The following is a 12,394-nucleotide window of genomic DNA, read 5'->3' on the forward strand; positions in this document are numbered from 1 at the left end:
AGCTGAGTTCAAAACTCAGCGAAGCATGTGTGAACTTGGTGAGAAGAGATGGCTTATATTTTGGCTCAATGATCATAATGGACAACCCAAGAAAGCTGTCTTCTTTATTTATACAGAAATCCTCACAAGCTTTAACATGGAGTTATTTACTTTATGATTAAGTGGGTGTTTAAAGATAATTCTGCAGGTTCACTTTAAAGAGGCTATTATCCATTCTGACCTTGTAGCCAGGAATTCCTCAGTTGGCAGCATTTATTAATCAGTAATACACTCCTACTGCATTTCTCTTACTACAACTTATCTAATCATTTAAAGCAGAAAATATATCACAAAGGGAAAGGCATAAAGATCAGAAACAAAAAAATTTTAAACATAAATTCCCACCACAACCACTTAATTTTTTGAAAACATGTTTTACAATGTCAGTGAAAACATCCTCCAGCTCCTCCAGCCTAAGGGTCATGGGACCCTCCAAGGCAGCATAAATTGTTAAAGTCCTGCTCACCAAGACATTGTTAATGACATTAGTTCCTAAGCTCACCAGAATATTCTCACAAGGCAAACAACAATGCATCAACGCATTTCAGAATTTTTAAAGGGGTAGCGTCCATGAAACTGCGTTGAAGTGGCAGGAGAGGCATTTACCTTGCCTTGCCAGCAGGGGAACCATTCTCTGCACATCTTTGTGTCATTGATCCCAACTGCACTTGCACAGCTCCTAGCACAGTGCTTCAGCCATTTTCTACTGTTCTCCCAGGTGGATTAATTGAAATCTGTATGGGATATAAGTGGCTAGGACTCCAATCAGTGCTAATACAGGACGCTGGTGTAACAGGCAGCAGCTTAACTGACTTTGTCACAATGTTGGCCCTCTATGGATTTTCTTATCAATAAGTGATATAGTTGCTTAGTGGACTCATCTCCAAAATTAGCCACATATTTACTTAATTTTGTTAAAGTAATATAAATTATTTTAGTCCAATTTCTATTGTCCTATTTGCTTCTAGACAAAGACTTTTGGGCTAGAGTAGGCTTTGGCCTCCTGCCACTAAAACTCAGGCATCCAGCCATGAATCTAACTGGTCTCCCAACCCTTTGAACCATTGGTTTAAAGGTACCATCCTGATAAGTGCTTATTACATAAAGAATTGTGCTGAAATGCAAAAGAAGTCACAATCTTTAAAACAAAGTGTGAAAGGCCATAAGATTTTGGGCTTTGTAGGATAAGCTTTCTAAAAAATTCCAAGAATGTTAAAAATTTTTATTGTGTACTTATTATTCTCCATTTTCACACATTGTTAGCATAGATACTTTGGCTTATTTTTTAATTCATTGTATGATGTCTTAATGCTCAACTAGCAAGAGGCTCATCATTCTCTACCTTTGGCCATTTAAAACATTCTAAATATGCTATTAATTGATTAGACTATGGCCTTTAACATGATTACAGCTACTCATTCATATAAAGCGAGCAAGGAAGGGCCTGGAGCAAAGACTCATTGGCTAAGTCCTCTCTTTACAAGCATCAGGATCCTATATGGACACCATTCTTGTCCTGGTTGCTCCGTTTCCCATTCAACTCTCTGCTTGTGGCCTAGGAAAGCAGTAGAGAATGGCCCAAAATGCGGGGGCCCAGCACCTTTGAAAAACCCAAAAGAAGCTCCAGGTTCCTGGCTTTGAATCAGCTTAGCTCTGCCATTGCAGCTACTTGGGGAGTTTACTTGTGGAAAGATCTTTCTGTCTCTTGTGTTCTCTGTGAATCTGCCTTTCCAATAAGCATAAATCAATCTTTGAAATTAAATCAATAAATAGAATGAGCAAGGATGTTTTCTTCCCAATGAGGGACTGACATAAATGATATTCTCTAAAATGTCCACCTGTTCAGTTATCTACTGTGAACTGAATGCTGGTGTGGTTTGAGGAATGATTATTTATTACTAATGGACTTGTATGGATCAAAGATGAGCATAAATATATGAGGATGCTGAGGTCCAGTTGTATTCCTTATAATAGAGCATAATGACTTTGGAATTGGCTCAATTGATGACTTTCTTACTATTATGTGTCTTTTCAATTTTTGCAACATACAATATTTTCATAAAGTATTATTTGAATACAACTTTACACTTTATAATCCAAGAGGCAATTGTTATTATCAGTCATCTGATAGCTTGTTAAAGAATACTATTGACTATAAGAAATTTGAGGAGCAAACATCAATAAATGAAATACTGAAGCTAATAAAATTGAGCAACTATAATGATTTTGGCACCGACTTTAAATGCTAGGCAAATACGTTTATTATAAGGGAGCCAATGTTGTGCATTCATTTTAATTGGTGTGTTTTCTTCTGTGGTTTATTTTCCTTGTACTATTTTGCTGCAGGTTGACCACTAGAATGAGTTATTACACTTCTTGGGATACAGGTAAGCAACTTCTCCAGTGCTTTTTGAAATTCTTTGTTTGCTCCATGGCCAGTGATATCAGGACTTCAGGGTCTCTGAGTTTCTGATTTCAGAGGCTCAATAGAAAATATTTTTATGGTGGGTATATTTCCCCATGAATGTCCCTCTTGGTTGTACCTTTTAAAAAATCCTTTGTTTTTGAAATAACCTAAATAATTTGGGTTATTGTTGACATATTTATTTTTTATCATTTTGTTTAAGGTAAAAATAATCATGTAAAGAAATTCAAATATACTAAATAATGATTTTATATCCTTACCTGAAAACTTGGGTCATAGATATTTCTACTCATATTTTCATTGTAATCACTTTTTACTCTATGAAGTCCTTAAAATTTTAGCTGACTAAAGGTTTTCAAAAATCTATTCTAATGAATTTTATCCAACTGTTGGTTTTTGTGATATATATGTACGCTCAAGTATATGCGTGCATTGTATAAATGTATGTATACATATAATTTTGTGTTATTTTGACACTAAAAAAGAAATGTCCACTGCACAATTTACTGTTTCTCCTTCCTAATGAATTAGATAAGCCTGCACAACATAAACCTGGGCATGGAAATGCTTATTTGTTGGGAGACTGCTTGTCTGGATCGATGATGAGAAAAAATGTCTGAGGATGCTGAGGGACTCATTCCAGATGTCAATCTGAGGTCCAGACCAGCGGTTCTCTAATGGGACAAATCAGACTCTCAAAGTCTGGTGACATCCTGGTAACAGCAGTCATTGTGAGAGTGCCTTCTCTCTCTCTCAGAACACTTCCTGAAAAAGCTATGTGCTCCGTGACCTGAGACTTGATTCATTTTGCTTATTTTGAACAGAAAATTATATGTAAATAAGAAATAAATGAACATTAAAAACATGTTCTTGAGTAACAAATTAGTACATTTACAAAACTGAATTGAGAAAAAGGCAAGCAATTCTGATCTGTGTTGATAGTCTTATGACCATTCTGCTGAAAGAGAACCCTGAATGTCTGCATTGAATACTGATCACAGAACCAATGTCAGTGTTTTGTCATTTTATTGCTAAATATTTTCTAAAGTAATGTCTTTGCTTTTCTTTCTGTCATGGTCTGCTGAGATAGAAGATCTGGAACCTACCTGTTCCTCATTTTAGAGAAAAGGGGTGAGTAGTTAAACCAGTATCTTTTGAATTTATATTCCATGTATTTTGTGCCAGCTTAATCTTTTGAGCAGCTTATTTCAGGGTATTATTGTTACAGTACCCTTTTTTTCATTAATACCCCCAGCAAGGTCATCTACACTATTGAATACATATTATTTTTGTCAGTCTAAGACTTTTCTGCTTTTATGGAAACATAAAATTCAATGATAGTTTTGGAAATTTCATGTTGTATCAGAAATTATTTCATTGAAATTCAGTGTTGTACCAAAATATTCTATTTCTTGATTTATTTCATTATCAGAATTTCTAGAACAAGGCTCTATGGTTCATAAGGTCTGTGTTATCCATCCCAATTTATCACTACTTCTAATTCAACCATTATGGGCTCACTTTAATTTTCACTTTTGCAAAATGAGAAATTATATGTGTCTATAGTATTTGTGAAATAGTCATAAAAATAAGATATTCAGGTCACTTCTAGAATTTTTTAATGTTTATATCTTGACCTCTGCATTCAATACTTACCATTAGGATGGTGCATATTTATTGAGCTGGTTTTTTCCAATCATGTGCTCTATATAAAAAACTTTAGTGAAAAATATAGTCCATCATAGTGTTTTAATTATTGATTAATACATTTCCTAGGATTTTTTTCTGCTAGATTATATCTTGTGGTGCTTAGTGACTGAGATCCTCACAATAGAGCATGTATATTCTCTTACACACTGGCATTTTCAACAATATCATAAAAGAGTTATGTTTATTTTAGTGCATTTACATTCTTTTCTATGCATTATATGTTTAAGGGTTTTTAAATTTTTTTCTCTGTTATGAAAGTCATCTGTGATGGATTGTCTCTAGAAATTCGTGTACTTTAGCACTGAATTCTTCATATTTCCTTGGCAAGATCACTTTAACAGACATATTTCTCTTTTCAGAGAAGGTATGGGTGTTCTGTTTTCCTGATGGTTTTCCATTCCGTATTTCCCACTCCATAGTTGAACATACAAGCAAACACAGTTGATAATGTGGCAATATAATGTGATTATTGCATACCGTGTACAAAGACATCAATCATTGACAATAAGACAATAGAGGCTCACATATGTCACACAATAGGGTAAATTTTGGTAGTGTAGATGAAATCAGGTACAGTATTAAGCCAAAAAAGTACCAACCCTTTACCCAATAAACAACACAGTTCAGAAATTCAAGTCCCCCTTAATCTTTTGGGTTCTTGACACACACAAAGTAAGAACAATTTTCAAAACTGATTCCTTCTTCCTTCATTTTCATCTTTAAAACTCAAAAACTTCTCAGTTACTGCCATGTAGCAATATATGAAATGATTAACAACAGATATTTCCCTTAATATCTAAGTGTAAATTTTTGAATTTTTCCTACCTTAATAAATAAATGAATCAATCAACACTCCATTAAAACAGAAAATGTATTTTCTAAAATAGAAAAAAATAGTCTATTATAATTAATTTATTCTTACATAAAGGTGTCAACTAATTTGATATACTACTTTTTTTTCGTTCTTGAAAATTTCATTGCAAGTACACAAAATCAGCTATGAAGCAGCTCATCAACTTTGTCCATACGTTGAAATTGGAGGTATTTCTGTCACACACCTTATATCTGCACTGTGATGTTTCATCACAGTTGGGCATTTTTATTTCTTTTTCAAATGTTCCTTCAGCTCATTCTTTTTTTTTTCAATCTTTACATAGTTAATTAGGGCACAAAGGTTCAAGGGCTACAAGAAAGTGGGTAAGACTATTATTTCCACAGTTTTTTTTGACATATGACATTTTGGTAGTAACTTTTGTTGGGCAATCTCCTGAGATCACACAAGTTGCAAAGTCTAAATATCAAATATTACAAATATGGCCATGTCTTCAGAAAATGTGGAACATGGCACTTGTTCTTAAGCAGTTAATGCTTTTTTTTTTTTTGCTATTGTAAGGTAATATGCTTATAATCATGTTTTGTGTAAATAATTCATAAACAGTAATATTTGAGAGATATGGCCATACAATTTTCTTTAGTGATTTATGGGCACCTAATATTCAAGTTGCCATCAGTTTAGTGATGTATTAGAATGTTAAATCACTTTTATTTTATAAATGCCCAGATAAGATATTAAAATCAGATTTCATTAGTTGAGATAGCTTTGAATTTATATTCATAGAAATAGATATATACACATATATGTTTTACACTATTAAAAGGTTGTAGTTATACAACACATGCCATTACAGTAGCATTTCTTACTAGAAGTCATGCCAGAATAATCTTTTTCTTCCAATCACTGAAATAATTTTAATTGCAAGTGAAGTTTAAATATTAATATCCAGAAGTTCTGAAATAGCACTGCCAAATAAATTATTCAAACTTCAATTACTATAATTTACATATATAAATAAATTCTTAATTCAGTTGTTTGTGATGGCCAATGCGAAGATGACAAGGACAGGATAAAACTTATTACACCGATGAAGCAGTGTTAAAATGAAGAAATTAAACAGGAAAGTTTTAATAGTATAAAATTAGGGAAATTAGGACAATCTCAGAAACATACTTATCCCAGTTTTACCATTGTAATGGGAATTTAAAAGTTTTAGTATTACGTATATTTCTTTCTAGATAACCTAAAGAGATTTGTATCGGTATTGGATTTCTTTCTTAAATATATTTGCCTTTGGTGCTGACAACGCAAGCTAGATGATGAACAAATAAGAAAAACAATATAAAGCTGTAAGTGAAGGTCCCAGGTCGAAGTAGTGAATCACAAAACACAAAAGTTTTCAACCCAGCATGCTTGCTTAGCTTTACAGAAACATGTTGATTACCACGTAAAACTGATACTATGTTTTCTCACTGAAAGATATAGTATTTCCTCAAATACGTTTTGTTTTGTATTACTCCTTTGCATTTTTTATGACATCTTCAGATGAGAGTCCAGGTAAATGTATGAGAGATAGATGTGGGATGGTGGAAGGGGCAGAGACAGGGAGTTTGACACAGAAAAGCAGACCATTAGGCTGCTGGTATAGGCTGTGGTTAACAGTCTTGTGGAAATTATAGCCCACCCCCTCAAAAAAAAATCCTGGAGTGAGACCACAGATCAAACATCCCAAGAAAAAGAGCAGGATTGAATGTCTTAAAATACAATATTTGACAATTACATTGGTAGTTTCTAAGTATACAAGTTGTGTAAAGACAAATGCATTGTCATTCGTCTGGACCAGCCTGTTGTAGGGTAAACTCATTATTTATTTACTCACAAAAAAATCATCATAGTGAGATGTTTGGCAAAGTGGGCATGCTGAAATAGAGACAGGGCTTTTAAGTTTACATGAGAGGTGCTCTTGGTTTTTAGATAAGCACATCTAAGAGAAAATTTGGAAAAGACATGAAGAAGGAAATTCTTTCTGTGACTCCTCCATCAGAAGGATTCAGCTAATTTTCTGAGAGACTAGAAATAGGGCTGTTGTTAGCAAATTGGAAAATTAAAATTATTTTCATTTGTGAGAATGCATAGTTATTGCATTCCTCTCTATTCTTAATACTCCTAACTATTTAATCTTTAACTGACATGTAATAATTATACATATTTACAGAGTATAACATGATAATTCAATTCATGTGTAAAATGTGTAATGAACATTCAGGGTAATTACCACATCTGTCACCTCAAACATTTGCTTGTACTGAGACCATTCTATTCATAGAGACAGAAAATTAATGAAAGAAGTGAAGTGTAAGTACAGATTAAGGAACAAATACACATTTGTGTCTCATAAAGCAAACTGTAAATTGGTATTTTGTAGTAATATTTTCTCAATGTGGCAAAAAAATACGCTTATGGTAATAAAAAGATAGAAGGCTATTATAAGAAAGCTTACACAAGGTGTTGTTTTGTTGATCCCCTTTACTCTGATAATCTATGCAATGAATAGTGAAAATTTTCTCTTAAGGCATAGTTTATTCCCTTCTGGTTGTTGTGCACATGTTCTTTCAGTAGCCTTTTTGAACTGATCAGTAATAGGGACTGACCTATTTCCTGTGAAGTGGCAAGACTTAGACTCCAGCCTGTCTGGATGGAGGGGCGGGTTGTGATTACTTCCTTTAGTTGATGCTTGAAGTTCCTGAAAAACTATCTCATATAAGTCTAAATAGGAGATGTTAGCTAAAGGGTGCTAAATAAAATTTTTCAAGGTCTGTGATTGGTACTTTTACCTGTGAGTTCTTAAGAGAGCTCTCAGAACAAAAGCCATCATTGAGAGGTTAGTTATGTTAACTAAAAGGATAATGTGCTGCTCTTTGACTTAATCAGTTGAGCTTTTTAGAAGGATTGCCGCTAAAAATTGAAATCTAAGGAGGAGCTACTGGGAGCTGATAGATCTACAAGAAGGCTATTTTCAATGGGGCTTGGTTATAACAAGAAGAGAGCACTTTCAAAGTTTGCCTTCTTAGTTAACTCATGATCCTTTTCTTTCCAACAACTTGCATTGACACACAGCTTCATTAGGATGCATTACTCTTAGGATTTGACATTATGGAGAGATCTGATGTTCAATTTGTTTTCAACTATATTTTTTTGTTTTTTGAACATCAAATTTATTATGGAAAAATTATTATTATAGAAACATGTCAACAAGCGATCATTTGACTATGAAGTTGATTATTAGTAGTGTTGGGAGTTCTAACTGAATATAGGACACATGATACAGAATAACAATGGAGCCAAACTGGTATTTTGTGTAATTAATATTTGTATATCTTCTATATTGAATTGTTTTCTGGCAAATCTTTTGGCACATGTAATAGTTATAAAAACTACAAATTAGAGGCCAGAATGTGGCATAGCAGGTTAAACCACTACTTGAGATGCTAGTATCACATATCTGAGGACCTGTTCAAGTGCTGGCTAGCCTTGATTCCAGTGTGGCTTCCTCCTAATACACCTAGAAATGCAGAGGAAACTGAGCTTTTGGGCCTTTTCCATCCATCGGGAAGACCAGGAATGGAGTTCTTGGCTCTTGGCTTCAGCTTGGCTCAGGCCTGAATGTTGTGGCCATGTAGGGAATGAAAAAGTGGATGCAAGATTTATCTTTCTGTCTCTTTGTCTCTGTTGCTCTGACTTTAAAATAAATACTTTTTAATAAAGTGGATAGATGTTGCCTGCACTTCAACAGATTTAGGAGTTTACTGATACTTCCTGCTCCACCCTGTCCTCCCTTTTTTCTTCTTTTTTTTTCCTAGTTTGTAAAATAGCAACCTTTCATTTCATTTCATGATCACACGTTTAACATTCAAAAAGGTAAAGATATCAACACATGACAAATACAACACAATAATAGCAAAGAACAAAGAAAGCGACATTCTTTGGGAGTATAAACCAAGATTGTACACAATAATCAAATCCCAAAGCATCGCTCTCACAACTATAGATTACACTTTTTTGTACTTTGTGTACTAGTTATAATAGATAAGGTAAAACATGGTATATGTCTTTTGGGGACTGTTTTATTTCACTGAGCATAACAGTTTTCAGTTGGATCCATTTTATTGTAAAAAAGGCAAAATTTTATTTTTTTATGAGTAAGTGGAATTTGAAAGCATATACATTCCACATTTTCTTTATCCAGCCATCCATTGATGGGGACTTAGGTTGAATCAGTATCTTACTCATTGTGAATTAAGCTACTGTAAACATGGGGTAGAAATAACTCTCACATACACTGATTTAGTTTAATTTTGATAAATCCCCAAGAGTGACATGGCAGGGTCTTATGGCAGATCTATTTTCAGATCTCTGAAGAATCTGTATTGCCTTCTGTAGTGGCTGCTCTAGTTTACATACCTACCAACAGTGGATTAGTGTACTTTTTCCCACATATCCTTGTCAGAATTGATTGTTTTCTGATTTTTGGATGATAACTATTCTTAAAGGGGGTGAGGTGAAACAGCACTGTAGATTTTATTTGCATTTCCCTGATGAAAGATAACCTGGGCATTTTCATTTCTGTAGGCCCATTAGAATTTTCTTCTTTTGAGAAATGTTCATTCATTTTCTTTGCACATTTCACTTTTTTGTTGAAGATTTATTAATTTTTATTAGAAAGGCAGATATACAAAGAGAAGGAGATACAGTGAGACAGATCTTCTACATACTGGTTCACTGCTAAAGTGACCGCAATTTATATCCCTTCGGTTTATTTTTCTTGCCTAATGATTTAACTAAAACCTCCACGACTATATTCAATAACACTGATGAAAGTAAGAATTCTTGTCTGGTATCAGGTCTTAGTAGAGATGTTTGCAATTTTTACCTTTCTTTCTTGTGCTGAGCAATGTTCCTTCCATACCCAATATACTTAAAGTTTTTATCATGAAAGGATTTTGCATTTTATAAAGTGTTTTCTGTGCATCTAATGGGTTAGTCATGTGCTTTTTAGTCTTCAGCTTGTTAACTTGATGAGTCACATGTGTTGATTTGCATGTGTTCCACCATGTCCCTACATCAGGGATATACACTGGTTTGGCAACTTGAATGATTTTCCTGATGTGTTGGATTCAATTAACTAATATTTAGTTGATAATTGTTGCAGTCATGTTCATCAGAATATTGGTTTCTAGGTCTTGCACTGTCTGATTGTGTAATGAACTCGATGTCGGCCTCATGGAACTAGTCTGGGAGAATCCATCTCCTTTCAGTTGCTTATACAAATTTGAGAAGAATTGGAAAAAGTTTGTGAAAAAATTGGAAAATTGAAGCTGCAATTTACTTGGTTGGAAGAGTGACTATTACATTTACTATTATCGGATCTTCTGTCGAATTGATACCTTAATCACTACAGAATACCCATCTTTGTCTTTTGAGAGTTTTTAAGTAAAGTCTGTCTTGTCTGATATTAGGATGGTTGCTTCCACTCTTTTTTGCATTCCATTAGCATGGAAATTCGTTTCCCATCCTTTCACTTTCAGTCTTGTGCCTCTCGTAGTGAGGTTGTTTCTTGACAGCAGCAAATACATGAGTCCTGCTTGTTTTTAAGTTCATTGGGTCCATCTGCATCTGTGTCTTTTAATTGGAGATTTAGATTATTTACATTCAGTGATATTACTAATGACCTGACTTTGCTGTTTTCACGTGTATCTATTGTTTTCTCTCTATTTCTTTTGTTGTTATTGTTGTTGTACTAGGATATACTCAGCTTTCAAAATGACGACTATCAAACTCTGTTTCTGTTTGCAGTACAACCTTAACCATAATTTTTAAGATCGTATGGGTTGTGAGACATTGTTCAAATTTCTGTTGAGGTTGAAAATACTTTATTTCCATTTAATTTATAAATGAGAGGTTTGCGAGGTAGTGTTGTGGGTTGACAGCTTTTTTTTTTTCCTGTTAGAATGCATACTACGTCTCTCCATTCTGTAGTGTACAAGGATTCTGAAGATAAATTAGGTTAGAGTCTAATTGTGGACCCTCAGAAGGTAATTTGTCATTTCTCTCATACACATTTTAGAATATTTTCTTTTTGCTTTACTATGACAAATTTGATTATGTCATAATGAAGTTCTTTTCTGGTAACATTTTTTTTTCTAATTTTTCAGTCTTATTTCATTTTATGACATCATTTCATAGGCTCTGAGGTTCCCTCCCCATGTCCTCCCCCATGGTGGATTCCTCCACCTTATTGCAGTATTACAGTTTAAATCCAGTCATGATTCCTTCATTGAAAGCATGTACCATGCATAGAGTCCAGCATATTATTGTTCAGATAAATTCAACAGTTTCTTGGGGAGACCATCTCTGGTCTGAAAGCATAGCTGGCAGAATGTCGTTCTGACCAATTAAAAGCCATAACATAACATCACCAACATTTTACAACATTATGGGGTTAATTGACATGGTATCGAGTGACCCATATGTTAGAAAATGAACCACATCCTGTGACTACTTCATTGACATTTCAATTTTGGTTCATGTACAACTGGCTTCTATCCAGTTTTAAATGACTATAGGATACTATTCATCTGTCTCATGTCTATTTTCATTATTGTATTTAGCAGTTTATAGTGCTGAAGCATAATTTTTACTGAACTTGGCAGATTTTAGCATAGTTCAAACTGGCTTATAACTTTAACAAGGCATATGTCAACAGTTGAGGTACAGAACAGTTTTAGGAGGGGTGTTCAGAGAAATCTTCAGTACCCCAGTTAGGAGAAACTTATTTTCATGTCCTACCTAGTAAGGTATATGGGATTACAAGCTGACCGTTTCCTGTCTGTTTCAAAGCTTTTCTTGTTGTTCTGTATCTATTCTAATTTTTTAGTTCTTGTTGTTTTCCTTTGGTTTATTTTTAGGGGTGCTTCAGGAGTGACATGATAGTCATTGCAGGAGAGGGTGGGGATCCAAAGTTGGAACTAAGCAAAGACCAGAGAAAGCTCCTCTCCCAAGTCCTAAAGGGAGTTTACTGTTCTTCTGTTTCTGCGGACCACACAGGGCTCCTGGCTGTTGTTCCTATGACATTGGATCCTGTGAGGAAGGATCTGGGCTTCTTCCATCCCATGTGGGAGATTCAAATGGGAGTGAATAACCTCAGAGTTCTTGGCCTACAAGGGCACTCCAATTCCCCGTGGTCTCCTTGGCAGTTGGGATGTAGCCCTTGGTGCCCATACTGATAGTCCTTGGTGAGCATCTGAGAGTCTCCAGGGTTGGGATACAAGCTTCTCCTGTTCACCTGTTCTACTCTGGAGTCCCCTCCCCCACTCTGTGCATATGAC

At 34.6% G+C, this 12,394-nt stretch overlaps 2 non-coding genes across 2 annotated transcripts; both read left to right on the forward strand.

Moving 5' to 3' along the window:
* The first annotated feature begins 1,952 nt into the window (after positions 1–1,952).
* On the forward strand, positions 1,953–1,993 carry LOC121149709. Its single transcript, XR_005882840.1, has one exon. It is a non-coding gene; the product is annotated as a small nucleolar RNA SNORD109A (small nucleolar RNA).
* A 1,064-nt stretch (positions 1,994–3,057) lies between these two features.
* Positions 3,058–3,124, forward strand: LOC121149708. The gene has a single exon (XR_005882839.1). It is a non-coding gene; the product is annotated as a small nucleolar RNA SNORD109A (small nucleolar RNA).
* Positions 3,125–12,394: the final 9,270 nt, after the last annotated feature.

This window comes from Ochotona curzoniae, unplaced genomic scaffold (genome assembly GCF_017591425.1).
Source record: "Ochotona curzoniae isolate NIBS_2020 unplaced genomic scaffold, NIBS_Ocur_1.0 scaffold_4701, whole genome shotgun sequence".
Lineage (NCBI taxonomy): Eukaryota > Metazoa > Chordata > Mammalia > Lagomorpha > Ochotonidae > Ochotona > Ochotona curzoniae.